The following is a 4885-nucleotide window of genomic DNA, read 5'->3' as shown; positions in this document are numbered from 1 at the left end:
GATTTCCGATTTTGAGTTTGACGTTGCTGGGAGGTAATAATTCAAGTACCTCATGGGGACCCGTATATTGGTCGGCGAATTTTCCTTTATGCGGTTCTTTTAATAAATAAACTAATGTTCCTTGTTCAAGAGCTCGAGGGTTTATATTTTGATCATAATATCTCTTGCTTCTCTCTTTAGCTTGTACTAGATTTGAATGAGCTTGAGCTTGCAGATCTCTTATTTTATTAAAGAGGTTCGTGATATATTCGTGGTAAGTAGGTTCAGTATTTTCTTCGATGATAGGATGTGCAGAGGGTAGTCGAGCTATTCGCCCGAAAACCAATTCGTAGGGTGAATATCTAGTTCCTTCGTGTACGCTAGTGTTGTATGAAAACATTGCGAGTTTAATATATTCGTCCCAATTTACTTCTCTATTTATTTGTGTCTTTAGGTACTCTGTTAGTACATGATGTGAGCGTTCTAGTGATCCATTTGACTGAGGGTGGTAAGCTGTGGTCTTAAAATGTTGTATGCCAAACTTCTTCGTTAATTGTCTCATTAGAGCTGATAGAAAGTTAGTTCCCTGGTCCGTTAATATGGCACGAGGGGCTCCGTATATGCAAATAAATTCCTTGGTAAAAGCGTCAGCTATTGTTAAAGATGTGGCTTCTTGTAGAGGTGATGCCACGGAATATTTCGTTAGTAAATCTTGCATAGTTAATATGTATTGATGATTGTTATCCGTGATGGGCAGAGGTCCCATAATATCTAATGAAACCTTGTCGAAAGCCATTCCAGGCGTAACAGTAATAACCATTGGTTGCTTTGTTTTAACTCTAGTTAATTTCTTTAATTGACATTCACGGCAAGTCCTTATGAAATCTTGAATATCTTTCTTCATTGTCTTCCAACAATATCGAGAACGGAGGCGGTTATATGTTTTTGTCACTCCTTTATGTCCGCCATGCGCAGAGGCATGGTTTTCTAAAATGAGAGAGAGTCGTTGCTCTATTTCAGGAGTCTGTATAAGATTTAGGCATATGGTAATTTTGACAGGTAATTCTTGGAGATGTTTTTTAAACTGATTAATTATATAGGACCATGGCAAATCGTCGAAATGGTCGGTTTTGCTAAGACTAAGAGATGATAGTTCGAGTTCGGTAATGACGTCTACTAAAGATTTCAAACAGTTTTTAAGATTTTGAGCTTCTATTAAAATGTGATTGTTTAATTTTATAGGGAGAGCGATAAGCGTGTTGGATTCTACTGTACGAATTCTGGCTCTTTCGAATGTTAATTCTTCGTAATTAGGAAGCAAGTTGGCTTCTTGATATTGTTTAGCTCCATTATCGTAAGGAGTACCATCTTGGTAAAGAAATATTACATGATTATCTTTTTGCTTTAATAGGCTTTCTCGTACTTCTCGGACTTGAGCTCGGCTCCATGGCGGTGGCTCTGGAGGTTTCGGTTGATGAGGTATAATATTCGAATCTATTATTTCAGTATAATCGGACTCAGTACTTTCGTCGGAGTCTGTTACTTCTTCGATGATAACTTGACTGTCGTCATGATCTTCGGAGTCGATATTGGAGTTTTCCAATTCTTGCTGCTGTATGGGGGTAGAGGTTCTTGTAGCTTGAACGATTCTTTTATTCTTTTGATTTAATTTCTGTTTTCTAGAGATGTCTGGAGGTTGAGGCGAGAAAATAGATTCATCGGAAGAATATTCGTCAATAATGAATAAAGGTACGGCTATGTTGACAGCAGGATTTCTAGATAAAGCGTCGGCGTTATTATTTAAAGTTCCTTTTTTATATTTTATTTCGTATTGGTATTCGGATAGTTTCATCCGCCATTTCCATAATCGCGAAGAAGGGTCCTTAATGGAATGTAGCCACACTAAAGGCTTGTGATCCGTGATAATTGTAAAAGTTCTGCCATATAAATATGGTCGAAAGTGGTTTACACAGTAAATAATTGCAAGGCGTTCTTTTTCAATCGTAGAATAATTTTGTTCTGCTGTATTCAAAACGCGTGAAGTATAAGCTATGGGTAAATCTTTTCCAATTTCACCTTGACTAAGTACGCCTCCGACGGCATATCCAGAAGCGTCGGTGGTTAATATAAAAGGTTGATTAAAATCCGGATATTGCAATATAGGTTTGGAACATAATGAATGCTGTAATTTATTAAATGCTTCTGCTTGATTTTCTTTCCATTCAAATTTCTTGTTCTTTTTCAAAAGATCTGTTAATGGCTTGGCGGTTTTGGAAAAATTCGGTATGAATCTTCGATAATATCCAGCTAATCCTAAGAACTGCTTAATGTTTTTGGGGTTTCTTGGCGTAGGAAATTTCATAATGGCTTTTACTTTTGCAGGATCGGGTCTGACTCCGTCAGCTCCGATTATATGTCCTAAATACATGACTTCTTGTCGTAGAAATTCGCATTTATCAGGTTGCAGCTTTAAGTTTGCTGTTCTCAATCTTTCCATTAATCTTTCGAATTTGACTTCGTGTTCCTTTAGAGATCTTGCATATATAACGATGTCATCCATGTAAACGAATAATTCGTTTCCTTGTAAGCCAGAGAGCACGTTATCCATCAGTCTTTGAAATGTTGCTGGTGCGTTTTTTAATCCAAACGGCATTCTTTTAAACTGGTAGTGTCCATAAGGTGTGGAAAAAGCAGTCTTATGAGCATCTTTTGATGACATAGGAATCTGATGAAATCCTGACGCTAAGTCTAGTACAGAGAAATATTTAGCGGACCCGAGTTGATCGAGTATATCTGTTATGTTCGGCAAAGGATAAGCGTCTCCTATGGTTTTTTCATTAAGATTACGGTAGTCGATGACCATTCGCCATCGCTTGTTTCCTAGGGAGTCTGGTTTTTTAGGAACAATCCAGAGTGGAGAGTTATAAGGTGAGGTTGATGCTTCGATTAAGTCTGAGGATAATAATTCGGTTACTTGTTTATCGATCTCTTCTTTATGTACAGGGGGAAACCTGTATTGTTTTGTGTGGACTGGTACTTCATTAATAGTAGGGACATTGTGTTGCGCGGCATTAGTAGCTTGAAGATGTTCACCAGTAATATGAAATCTATCGGCGTGCTTGTATACTAGAGACTGTATGTTTGCTGACTCCTCGGAGTTCAGATGTTCTAGTCGAAGAAGGTTTATAACGTCAGTAGCTCTTTCAGTAGATTGGGGCAATGCTTGATTAAAATAAATAGGATTGGCGATGGCATTAGAGAATTTCCCTCGGGTTTCTTCTAATCCAACGGAGTTAGTAGCTGATACGTCTGGCTTACAGACGTCAAAATCTTGTAGTTGAATAACGGGGATATTGAAAATGAATTCTTCCTCGGAAGTGTTAAAGATAGGCATGTATGCCTTCCCGTTATTATTAGCAACGATTGCTTGCCCATAATAGATGCCTTCGGCTAGAGTATGACGTGGCACATAACCGACTTGTTGGTGACTTGAGATTGGAAAAGAGCAAGGGGTAACGCTCCTTCCTTTAAGAAGTACAGAATTTGAGTTTAGAAAAGGAATTCTTTCATCCTCGTGTTGAATAAAATTATTTTTGTAATCTATAGTAACGGCTCGTTCCCTCAGGAACTTGTTGCCTAAGATCCCATCCTGTGGGAATGCGATTGAGTCAGAGATTACATAGAATTCGGACGTTCTGCCGAGTATCGTCATAAAAATGACGCCTAAAGTGACGACGGTTTCAGAGGCAATCCCTTGCAAGCAGAGGGGATTGGTTGTATCAAGATTAACGTATGGTTTCAGGCATCCTTCCTTAATAAGGTTTAAACCGGATCCTGAGTCGATCATAAATCTGCATTCTTTTGCCAAATCTGGAGAGGCTAATGTAATCGTAGGTAAGTCCGTAGGATGCTGATTGCTATTCAATTGGCAGATCCGGAGGCTTGCACTGTTGCTTCCGGAGGGACTGTGGCGCTTGGTTTTCTTTGTACGATATAAGTCGGGCGCCCTTGTTGCTGATCGTTCCGACGGACGCCGGGATTTATCGGAACGCCTTGAGCGTTTCCCGAATTTACTGGTTGCTGTATTCTTTCTTGAGCTCGTCTCCAGGCTAGTTTTCGGCATTCTTGTATCAGGTGGCCTGGAGTTTTACAATAACGGCAAATCTTTGTTTGATAATTCTGCGGAGATTGTCCAGTGGGTATTGCTGGTCTTGAGAATGTCGGAAGAGCTGGTGGTAATGTAATTGTATTCCCATTACCCGGTTTAGATTGTTTATTAGTGTTGTTAGCTACAGGAAATTGGCGAGAAGTGTTGTTATAAGTATTAGGTCGATCTGCACGTGGTTGGAAATTCGGACGGAACACGGTTCGTTTCCGTATGTTCTCTGCTTCTATAGTTTTTGATAATTGGATGGCAGTGCTTATTCCATCTTTGAGAGTACGCGAATGTTCCAACTTGACTCTTACTAGCAGATCAGATGGAAGTCCGTTAATGAAACTGTGTAATGTAGTCATCTCGATTGCATCTTCTAATCTTTCATCTATCTGTCCAGTGTAATCTGTTTCACCATCGACGATTGCAGCACGTAATTCTTGTACTCTTCCAATATAATCGAAAATATCTTCGTTGTGCTTCATGTATACATTTGCCAATTCTCCTCTATATTGGTCTACCGATTTATTCGGTCCAAATATAAGCTTCAATCTTTGTGTTAATTCGAAAACAGTATGATATTCAGATCCTTCTACTGCAGAGTAAGCGTGTCCTTGTAATTTATTCATTATTAATTGAACTAAGAAATATTCATGATACTGCGGTATTAATTCAAGAGCACGTTCGCAGATTTTACTAAAATGAAAAACGGACATTTTATGTCCATCGAATTTAGGAATTGTGTCGATAGCA

Source organism: Camponotus vicinus, unplaced genomic scaffold (genome assembly GCF_025532165.1).
Source record: "Camponotus vicinus isolate PSW18456_S1 unplaced genomic scaffold, iyCamVici1.0 SCAF_13, whole genome shotgun sequence".
NCBI lineage: Eukaryota > Metazoa > Arthropoda > Insecta > Hymenoptera > Formicidae > Camponotus > Camponotus vicinus.
The sequence above is the reverse complement of the archived record's forward strand: the minus strand, read 5'-3'. Positions refer to the sequence as shown.